Source organism: Pongo abelii, chromosome 4 (assembly GCF_028885655.2).
Source record: "Pongo abelii isolate AG06213 chromosome 4, NHGRI_mPonAbe1-v2.0_pri, whole genome shotgun sequence".
NCBI classification, from domain to species: Eukaryota; Metazoa; Chordata; class Mammalia; order Primates; family Hominidae; genus Pongo; species Pongo abelii.
In genome coordinates, this window is record NC_071989.2 from 137,317,289 (window position 1) to 137,329,481 (window position 12,193).

General features: G+C 38.3%; 1 protein-coding gene across 1 annotated transcript in view; it reads left to right on the forward strand.

The window, feature by feature from the left end:
* SLC27A6 (solute carrier family 27 member 6) overlaps positions 1-12,193 on the forward strand; it is a 67,875-nt gene that overhangs the window by 6,497 nt on the left and 49,185 nt on the right. The gene's annotated exons all lie outside the window — the stretch shown is intronic.

The window sequence follows — 12,193 nt, forward strand, 5'->3', positions numbered from 1 at the left end:
TTTTTCCTTCATTTATGAAGCTTAGTTTGGCTGGATATGAAATTCTGGGTTGAAAATTCTTTTCTTTAAGAATGTTGAATATCGGCCCCCACTCTCTTCTGGCTTGTAGAGTTTCTGACGAGGGATCCACTGTTAGTCTGAGGGACTTCCCTTAGTGGGTAACTCGACCTTTCTCTCTGGCTGCCCTTAACAGTTTTTTCGTTTATTTCAACCTTGGTGAATCTGACAATTATGTGTCTTGGGGTTGCTCTTCTCGAGGAGTATCTTTGTGGCATTCTCTGTATTTCCTGAATTTGAATGTTGGTGTGCCTTGCTAGGTAGGGGAAGTTCTCCTGGATAACATCCTGAAGAGTGTTTTCCAACTTGGTTCCATTCTCCTCGTCACTTTCATGTACACAAATCAAACATAGATTTGGTCTTTTCACATAGTCCCATATTTCTTGGAGGCTTTGTTTGTTTCTTTTTACTCGTTTTTCTCTAAGCTTCTCTTCTCATTTCATTTCATTCTTTTGATCTGCAGTCACTGATATCCTTTCTTCCACTTGATCAAATCGGCTACTGAAGCTTATGCATGCATCACATAGTTCTCGTGCCATGGTTTTCAGCTCCATCATGTCATTTAAGGTCTTCTCTATGCTGTTCATTGTAGTTAGCCATTCATCTAATCTTTTTTCAAGGTTTTTAGCTTCTTTGTGATGGGTTCAAACATCCCCCTTTAGCTCGGAGAAGTTTGTTATTACCGGTCTTCTGAAGCCTGCTTCTGTCAACTCGTCAAATTCATTCTCCATCCAGTTTTGTTCCATTGCTGGTGAGTAGCTGCGATCCTTTGAAGAAGAGGCACTCTGATTTTTAGAATTTTCAGCTTTTCTGCTCTGGTTTCCCCCATCTTTGTGGTTTTATCTACCCTTGGTCTTTGATAATGGTGACCTACAGATAGCGTTTTGATGTGGATGTCCTTTTTGTTGGTGTTGATGCTCTTCCTTTCTGTTTATTAGTTTTCCTTCTAACAGTCAGGACCCTCAGCTACAAGTCTGTTGGAGTTTGCTGGAGGTCTACTCTAGACCCTGTTTGCCTGGGTATCACCAGCGGAGGCTGCAGAATAGCAAATATTGCTGCCTGTTCCTTCCTCTGGAAGCTTCGTCTCAGAGGGGCACCCGGCTGTATGAGGTGTCATTTGGCCCCTACTGGGAGGTGTCTTCCAGTTAGGCTACTCGTGGGTCAGAGACCCACTTGAGGAGGCAGTCTGCTGGTTCTCAGATTTCAAACTCCCTGCTGGCAGAACCACTGCTCTCTTCAGAGCTGTCAGATGGGGACGTTTAAGTGTGCAGAAGTGTCTGCTGCCTTTTATTCAGCTGTGCCCTGCCCCCAGAGGTGGAGTCTACCGAGGCAGGCAGGCCTGGTTGAGCTGAGGTGGGCTCCACCCAGTTCGAGCTTCTGGGCCGCTATGTTTACCTAGTGAAGCCTCAGCAGTGGTGGACTCCCCTCCCCTAGACTTGCTGCCACCTTGCAGTTCAATCTTGGACTGCTGTGCTAGCAGTGAGCAAGGCTCTGTGGGCGTGGGACCGCCGAGCCAGGCACGGGATATAATTTTCTGGTGTGCTGTTTGCTAAGACCATTGGAAAAGTGCAGTATTAGGGCGAGAGTATCCTGAGTTTCCAGGTACCATCTGTTACAGCTTCCCTTGGCTGAGAAAGGGAATTCCCCGACCCCTTGCGCTTCCCAAATGAGGCGATGCCCCACCCTGCTTTGCTCACACTCTGTGGGTTGCACCCACTGTCCAACAAGTCCAAGTGAGATGAACCCGGTACCTCAGTTGGAAATGCAGAAATCACCTGTCTTCTGCGTCGCTCACACTAGGAGCTATAGATTGGTGCTGTTCCTATTCAGCTCTCTTGGAACAATAAAAACACAAAGGTTTACTTTTGAGTGCTCATTTTAATCTTGTTTTCACTACAGGAGGAAGGGTCTAGGAGCAAATGTAAACTCCAAATTTTGCTAATAATTGATAAAGCTGTAAGTTCTGTTTACAAGGGCCAACCAAGAGGGCCACAGTGTCCCTGAAAAAATGGAAACCCAAAGCCAGTTTCCTGAGAGATTCGTCTTAAAGTACATAGGACTGGCTACTTCTCAAAATAGAGCATTCAGACTTTTCTGTTGACTGAATTGTTGCTTAACTAGGACCAATTAATTTTGCAATTTTACTTGTGCCAGCTTTTATTTTGCTTGCCAATAACTAATTGCATTGTTTTCTTATTTTTGTTTTTAACACCAACAGTCAGTTTTTTGTATTTAAAAAAGCCACTTTGGGATACTGAAGTTTTAAGCCAAGACTAGTTGATTGGCTCAGTAAGTAGGTCGCTGGAGAAGTCAACTATTCTTTCTGGCATACCTTCAAACATAAATGAGATATATGTTTTCCAAAGATGGAAAAATTCTATTTTGATTAACAGATTTTGTAATAAGATGTAGCTTAGATCATAGTCACTTTTATACTTAAAATACTGTGTTGTTGGCATCTGGAGTCTCATTGGTGAACAATATAAACATACTGTTTTCAGCACATTAAATTTCAGATTTCGTGGATTCTCATTGGATGTTTCTGATGTTGTACTATTAAATCATTATACCCCAGGGAGAGTATATTGAGGTAGAAAGATGAATCATGTGGTTCAGACAGAGGTAAGCCAGACAGACCCAAATTCCATGTATGGTCTGCCACTTCCTAGCTGTGTGGTTAAAGATAATATCATCATTTACCCTGGATCTCCCTGAACTTAGCTGTAAAATGGTGATGATACCATCTGATTCACAGTATAATTCTGAGGATTAAATGATATATCTTTTGTAAAGTGGCTAGCTGAGTGCCTGGTATGTACTAAGTAGATCTTTAGTGTATTTAAATGATTGCTATTATGATTATAGAGTAATCCTGGGGCTTTTAATAAGGGATCTTATTTGGATTTTGCAGCTACACCCTTATTTGATGTTAGCTAGTATATACAGTCATGAATCACTTAATGACAAGGACACTTTTCTTAGAAATGTGTTAGACGGGCCAGGCGTGGTGGCTCATGCCTGTAATCCCAGCACTTTGGGAGGCCGAGGCGGGCAGATCACTTGAGGTGAGGAGTTTGAGACCAGCCTGGCCAACATGGCAAAACCCCATCTCTACTAAAAATACAAAAATTAGCCGAGTGTGGTGGCAGGCACTGGTAATCCCAGCTACTTGGGAAGCTGAGGCAGGAGAATTGTTTGAACACAGGAGGCAGAGATTACAGTGATCTGAAATCGTGCAAGTATACTCTGGTCTGGGGAATAGAGCGAGACTCCAAAAAACAAACAAACAAAAGAAATGTGTTAGGTGATTTTGTTGTTGTGTGAACATCATAGAGTGTACCTACACGAACCTAGATGACATAAGTTTACTACACACCTAGGCTTTGTATGGCTTATTGCTCCTAGGCTTATTGCTTTGTATGGCTTATTGCTCCTAGGTGTGGCTTATTGCTCCTAGGCTACAAACTTGTACAGGATATTACTGTACTGAATATTGTAGGCAATTGGAACACAATGGTGGTAAGTATTTTTAAGTGAAAACAGAAATGGTACAGTAAAAACATAGTGGTATAATCTTATGGGACTACTGTTGTATATGCAGTCCCTCATTGACCAAAATATCATTATCATTACTATGTGTTAGCAGTAAGTTAATGACAGAGTTAGGATTTGAGCCCATGTTTACCTGATATCATGATGTGTATTTCTCACATTCAGCCTTGCCACCTCTGTTAGGAGGTGTATCCTTTCTTTACATTATTTTTGCTCCTGACAGTATTCAAGCATCATTCCCTTTCAGTAAATACATGTTCAACAGATATTATAAATAAAAACCCCAGAGTCAGTGTCTCCATGGCCAGTAAGGAAGAAACCATGCATTATCAGTGCTTAGAACACTGCCTTTTCTAGCTACTGAACCATGAAGACATCTAAACTTCCTATTAAAATCAATTATTTTCTTTTGTAACAGAAGTAATTGTTGATCTAGCTGAGTCTAGGAATGAAAAAGAAAAAAAAAAAAACTAAACAGTCTATTCTACTAAATACAAGTAGAAATTTAGAAATGTCCTGAAAAGTAAAACAGGTATCATGTATGAATATCACAGTATGTAGCTAAGATAATAAAAGTTCACATGAGCTGTGTGTTTTATCTATCGGCATACATAACACTTTCTATAAAACTTGAAGGGGGCTAGTGTGGTGGCTCGTGCCTGTAATCCCATAACTTTCAGAGGCCAAGGCAGGTGGATCACCTGAGGTCAGGAGTTCGAGACTAGTCTGACCAACATGGTGAAAGCCCATCTGTACAAAAATACAAAATCAAAATCAGCCAGGTTTGGTGGTGTGTGCCTATAATCCCAGCTACTCAGGAGGCTGAGGCAGGAGAATCGCTTGAACGTGGGAGGTGGAGTTTGCAGTGAGCTGAGATCGTGCCATTGCACTCCAGCCTAGGCAACAAGAACGAAACTCCATCTCAAAAAAAAAACAAACAAACAAAAAAACAAAACACTTAAAAGGGCATTTATTTTTCCTCTGACTCTTTTTCTTAGTCTTTAAAAAAACAATTGCTTTTATGGTTGAAAGTCATTTGGAGAATTACAATGGCTTGATTGTTAACAAGAACATTTGCCCTGCACCGTTTCAGTGTAACAGTTTATGAAAACTAACAGTGCAAGGCTGCATGCATTATTTTGTGTTTATAGAGAAGACACAGGATTTTTACTTCTTACAAAGAGAAATCTGAAATGCTTCAAAATATGTTGAACCACAAAATACTATCAAATCTAAATTGAAAGAGTTCAGGGTAATTGAATAGTTTTTTAAAGGTATCTATTTATAACTATAATGATTTAATATTGGTGTATTAAGAAAGGATGGAGAATAAAATATATACCATATGCTAAATCTGAAACCTTGTGGGTGCCTACTATGTCTAAAGTGCTTTGTATCTTTTGGGAGTGATGATTAGTAACATTGACATCAACACAACCAGGAAATCCCAACCATATCACCACCCTCAAAACCAGTTACCAAATGAACAGTAGAGAGTGGACAACTTTTTGCAAAAATATGCAAAGTAAATTAAAAGTTAGCAAGAGTTTATGTGTATCATAGTTTTTATTATGCCATTCATTCACTCATTCATCCAGGTAATAAATATTTGTTGAATATCTCCTTTGTGCTAAGTCCTGAAAATTTAGCAGTGAACAAAACAGATTTCCTCAGTTCAAGAGTTTACAACCTAGTTGTTGAACTATTCCTCGAGGCTGCGTCAACATCTGTTTGTGAATTGACTAAGAGCTTTATGATTGCAGGAAGTCACTGTAAATACACATAGATCACCTGAGGCAGGTGAGGTCAGTGGAAAAGGTACTCAAAATAGATGGATAGAGAAAAGGTGAGAGAGAAAAGGAAAGGGGTGGGGGAACAAGGGAGAAAAGGAGAGGGGAAGGGAGAAGATGGAGATGAGGGAATGAGCAGGAGGAGAAAGGAGGAAAAAGACAAAGGTAAGCCCTGCAGGCTTTTATGATTTAGCATCAGAAAATCTGAACTTTAGTTCCCATGCCACCTTGCCTAGATGTATGAGCTTGAGTAGAGTATTTGCCCACTATAACCAGGCTTCCCTCATCCTTAAAATAAGGTCAATATTTACCTATCATGGCTGTAAGTGTGGATCACCAAAAATAATGTATAAAAACATTTTGTAATCTATAAGTTACTTTAAAATGGCAAGGATTCTTATTTATCATCAGCAGCATTATGATTATGACTAAACATGCCAAAGGATATAGAGATAATAGCATACAAATTTTAAATGATATAAAAGCACCCCAACATTGTTGTGTTTGTTCTAAGAGAAAAGCATAGATCAGTAGATGATAATCTTGGCAGCAGATAATATTAGCAATATCAGAGATGAAAAATTGGGGGAAAGGTCGAGGTTTAATCTCAAACACTTTAATTTTCAATAAGTTTCCCAGGGAAATTTGGGATGCCATTTGATATATGTTCTAATCCAAAACACACAGATATAAGACTTCTGCAAGTATTTTTGAGTCTTCAGACTATGTGGGAAGGAAATAATAGTATTATAAAAATTTTGACATTTTTCTTATCTGTGTATAAAAAACTTGGTGTCTTAATATTGGTAACTTTTATTTTCATATTTTGTATAGCCTGAATGTGTATTTTTTCAGTTATATCAAAGTAGAATTGACAGTCTCAGAAACATTGGACTATATAGTATAGAGACCACGTTTTGAGTCTGCTCTGCAACCTACTAAGCTGTGTTACCTTAAAAAAGTTACTTAATTGTTTACCATTTCAGTTTCTAAAATATAGCACTTTACCTGTCTCCCAAAACCACTGAGATTGCCTTTTAGTTAGCCTTGAGTACATGGCAACTATTATTTTTGTTAATGACAATAACAAGAGTAACATTTGCCTGGTGGTTTAGCTGAAATCTTTTCCTTTGGCTTATTCCTAAAGACAGTTATCAGATACCAGCCATGATGGAAACTTTACCTATCACAGTGCACATTATCTGGCGTGGCCTATGAAACCTGTTTGGAATTGGTTCTGTATAACTTATGAAAAATAGAATTTTTCTAAAATGTACCAAAACAATGTGTTTAAGGTTCTATTTCAAAGAAACTACACTATTATTTGAAGCTACATGGAAATGCCTGAATACATAGTTCTAGGAGGTGTAACTTAAAAATAGAAGGCAAAATCATTATAAAGCCAATAATGGAATGCATACGTGCTGAGGGTCCCATAAGATTGTAATACTCTGTTTATTGTACCTTTTCTAAGTTTAAATATATTTAAATACACAAACACGTATTACTGTGTTAGAATTCCTGCAATGTTTTCAGTACAGTAACATGGTGTACAGGTTTGTAGCCTAGGAGCGATAGGCTATATATCATACAGCCCAGGTGTGTAGTAGGCTATATCACTTAGGTTTGATCAATGATTATCATTGGGTCTTGTGTGAATTAAATATAAAGAACCCAACAGAATACCAGGATCATAAAGTATATTCAACAAATGGATGCAATCATTATTTTTAACTGCATAATGGCAGAGACAGCCACCCATAGTAAGAAGTCACTTTTCTCAGGTCTCTTCATTTGAGATTTGTTGTATGGAGGGAAACCCACGTAGTGTGTTATACAACCTTAGTGAGTTGGCTTTAAACAGCTTTCTTGTCCTCTCCAGTAGCAGTACATCCATTAACTACTTCCCAGCCCTCAGTGGCCAAGGTTGGAATGCTCTCAGACACAAGTTTGAAGTGAGGTCGCTAGCTTTTCTCTGGCCAAAAAGAAGAGGGTTCTTCTACTGTTAATAATGAAGAGGTCATGAGGGAAATAACCCTGATGGGGTCTGAGTCTTGCAGAAATACTACATTAGTATTCACTGCCTTTTAAAAATATGTATATTGTTTACTTACTAATGAGTCTGTCTGTAGATTGCTTTGGTCCACATTTACTCTTCTAATTTCACCACTTTCATACTGAAAAATAGCAAGCCAGATGTAACATGCCTTCTTCTGCCATTTCAGTAATAATTATTCATTGGCAACAGGAGATGTGTTAGAAATAACATTAAATGAAGTGTTCGACTTTTTCTTTTGTGTATAATTTTGGTTATAATAATGTATAAATTATATTATTATGTTATAATAATATTCAATCTGCTCACCTCAAAAATGTGGGAACAACTGAGAGTGAAAACACATAAACCCACTTAGAAACTTGTGTGCGTATATTCAGGGCAGTTAAATCATGTCAGGAAAAAATATGTTATTGCAATAGAAAGACTTGTGCTTCTGTTATTCATGAGTTTTGTATTTCACTCCTCGAGAACTTTGCTATGTTAAGTGAGGAATGAAGCTCCAACTCACCCTGCCTAGTTATGCCCTTTTGGGTGGGAAGAGGAAGGGCGTGGTCTGACTTGGAAACAAAACAGGCCAGAATCACTAGAAGCACTTCTCCCATGTAAGGACCTGGATTCCCAATCTGTTTCTCTCCCTTGCAGGGTCTATGATCTCCTCTTTTCAGTCTTCAACTTTCTATTTAATGAGCTTGAGCTCATTGTATGTCATCATCATCATCATCATCATTACAACCAACAGAAGTAGTAATAACAACCACCACCACTGCAGACACCATTTAAGGAGGACTGATTCTGGGTCAGGCACCATAATGAATGGTTTATATAGACCATTTAATTATCTCAACAACTGTATAAGTTGTATGGAGTCGCTTTTCAAAAGAGGGGAGGGAGACTCAGAGAAATGACGTGACTTGTCCAAGGTCACACAACTAGCAAGTGTCAGAAGCGGTGTTTGAATCCAGATTCTCTGGCTGAAAATCCTATACTCTAGGGAATCAATCCAGAATTCCAGTGTTTTGCTGAAACCATATGTTTTTGTTTTTAAGCCGGTGGGGTCCACAGTGTAAGTTGGAACCCATTCTTGGGCAGTAATTTTGCCTATTTAAGCATCAATTTTCTTAGAAACCAGAGCTACCGGTGCATTATGTGACAAGCCTGTTGAACTGCTCTACATAGTAGGATGGTAACTATAAGCACGTGGCAAGATCTCTAATTTCGCTTTGAATTCTAATGTTGCTTTGCAGTATGGAAAGCTAAAGTTAACCATTTGTAGCTGAATTTCATATTACGTTTATTAGTGCATGAAAGTTTAAAGTTGAAATGCTTACCAATGTATTAACAACTATAATCAATCAATTCCCATCCCATATCTTTGAAAGTATTAGCTTGTTTTATGTAGAATAATATAGTTTTTAGTGCAACATAAATATTATAACTCATACTAACGGCATATTAGAAGGATATATAAAATTTTTACCCATATATTTTGCAGTCTCAAAAATGTGAATAAGATCTGATGTTGATGAAGAAGCAAGAAATCAATTTGTAAAATAAATGCTAAAGGATTTTAGGCAGGGATTATAATTAACATTTTTGTACTTGCAACCCCACCTAATGAAGTACATTGCATGTGGGAGGAAAAAAAAATGTAATTTTTGAATGAACATGCTTCTTTGAAAACAGAAATTAAGCCTATAATGTAGACTTTGTTAAAGGTCATAGAAAATCCAGCTGTCGGGCTGGGCGTGGTGGCTCATGTCTATAATCCCAGCACTTTGGGAGGCCAAGGTGGGTGGATCACCTGAGGTCAGGAGCTCGAGACCAGTCTGGCCAACATGGTAAAAACCCTGTCTCTACTAAAAATACAAAAATTAGCTAGGTGTGGTGGCGGGCACCTGTAATCCAGCTACTTGGGAGGCTGAGGCAGGAGAATCGCTTGAACCTGGGTGGCGGAGGTTGTTGTGAGCCGAGATTGGGCCACTGCACTCTAGCTTGGAGGACAGAGTGAGACTCCATCTCAAAAAAAAAAAAAAAGAAAAAAAAAAAAGAAAATCCAGCTGTCTCATTTTCTTGCAGTAGTTTACGATCAAAATGGTACAAAGTTCAGTTTCTGTAACCAGTTATCTATCTAGCACCTAATGGTATGTGGCCAGGTAGAGTGAGCAGAAGGATGGAGGAGAACACACATCATTCTTTTGAGATGCTTATAATTCTACAGGTATCAATGGTAATGCAGTGAAGCATAAATCCTCATGAGACAAAGTCATTTCCTTAAAGTATTTAAACAAATGCTATTTGTGTCAAGACAATATTCAGAATTTACTGTTAAAGGACATGAAAAGATTTTTTTTTCTTTTTTCTTTTTTTTTTTTTTTTTTTTTTAAGATGGAGTCTCAGTCTGTCCCCTAAGCTGGAGTGCAGTGGCGTGATCTTGGCTCACTGTAACCTCTGCCTCCCAGGCTCAAGCAATTCACCTGCCTCAGTCTCCCGAGTAGCTGGGATTACAGGTGCCCGCCACCACACCCAGCTAGTTTTTGTATTTTTAGTAGAGACAGGGTTTCACCATGTTGGCCAAGCTGTTCTTCAACTCCTGACCTCAGGTGATCCACTTGCCTCAGCCTCCCAAGGTGCTGGGATTACAGGCATAAGCCACTGCGCCTGGCCAAGATTTCATTTTATTAAGAAAGACTGGCAGTGATAATGATTCTTTATCCCCTACATGACTCTTCAAAGTTTTATTTTAACTTTCTGTATCCTCAGCCACATTTCCTACCACTATTGAAGAAATAATTTGGTTACACTAAATTCTATTTGAGAATTCTAAGCATCTCACCTAAATAAAATTAATTTTAACTTATGAAAGAAATGACATTGTATCTCCTCTGATTCGTACAAACCTTCTCACTTTCTTTTTTCTTACTGTAAAAATTATCACTCTTGGTAAATGCTCAGTTTCTTTGGGCTCTAGAATTCCAACAAAGATTTGGAGCCACACTTAATATTTTAACTTTCTTGGCACTTATTTTCCCAATTTAGACATACATATCATTAAGAACACATAAAAGTTTGTGCTGGGAATTTCTCATTCCAGATGAGAGATTTTGAAATTAAAGTAATGAGTCAGTTCAGAGATTTGCACTTACAAGTTCAAAACCTGAGAAAGAGTCATTACAACAAAATCTGGAACTAACATTAAAAAAGAAAGTGTAGATCCTTTGCTTATCCAGTTTTTCATGTTTCTAACTTGTCACTCCTCCTATCATCCTTGGTGGTTTTTCACATTTTGCCAAAGCAATCTATATACAGCAGCATGATGTGTGTGTTAAGTAGAACTAGGCATTTTCCCTGGATTCTTACATTTTACTTAGATTTGTTATAGAAATAAAAATTAATAAGACATCTTAAGGCTATGAACCCTACTTCCCACCACATATCAACTTCATTATAATTTCTGTGTTGCCTTCTACTTTCATACAGGTTTTATTTATAAACTGCTTAGTCCCACTTGACATATTTCTCTTGCTGCTGCTTTGTGATCAATCTGGGTTATAGATTTCATAAAAGTAAATCAAGAGTTTTCCCCCAATGTATTGCATTATAGTAGAACTAACCCAATGACTGACAGTTGGCCTTTTGAGGGAACCAGATACTGATTTATGTTTCCAGGGAAATGTTTAATGCAGAACTCTGAATTCAAACTCAAAGCAGAATATATCTTGTGATTATTTTAAAATTTTTCCTGAAAAAATTAGAAAAAATATAATTGCTTTAGGTGTAAAGGTCCATATTTTCATGTACAGAACTTGAGCATTCTGATCTGGGTTTTTTTGTTTTTTGTTTTTTTTTTTTCGAGACAGAGTTTTGCTCTTGTTGCCCAGGCTGGAGTACAATGGCGTGATCTTGGCTCACTGCAACCTCTGCCTCCTGGGTTCAAGCGATTCTCCTGCCTCAGCCTCCTGAGTAGACAGGATTACAGGCACCCACCACCATGCCTAACTAATTTTTTTGTATTCTTAGTAGAGACAGAGTTTCACCATGTTGGCCAGGCTGGTCTCGAACTCCTGACCTCAGGTGATCCACCTGCCTCAGCCTCCCAAAATGCTGGAATTACAGGCGTGAGCCACTGGGCCTGGCCGATCTGGATCTGTTTTACATTTAGCACCATTATTTTTTCTTTTTTGCCATTTATTTCTTTTATGAGGCAATTTGATAATTTTAGACTTAATTAGCCTGTGGTTAGATTACTAATTCTACCGTCCATCAACTTGTGAGCTTGATGTATGAGTTTCCTAAGGTTGCTATAATGAAGTACCACAAACTTGGTGGCTTAAAACAAGTGAAATTTACTTTCTCACATTTCTGGGGGCTAGACATCCAAAATAAAGGTGTCAGCAGGGCCATGCTCCCTCAGAAGGATCCAAGAATTTTTTCTTGTCTCTTCGCTTCTGGTAGTTGTCGGTAATGTTTGACTTTCCTTGCATTAACTCCAAAAGGCCAGTGGGGTACTATTGTTTAATATCCCCAAGGATGTTAATATAGATTTTAAGATAACCTGTATAGCACTCAGAAATCCCTTGGACCTTCTAAATGTATGGCATATTATAGAAATAAGGAAATAAAATCAGAGTTGCCATGTAGAATATAAAAGTTGAACTTCATGTCAGAGATCCATGCTAAAGTAAGGGAGTGGTGAATTTAAAAAGAATTTAAATAATATAAATAATTGTATGCCTCT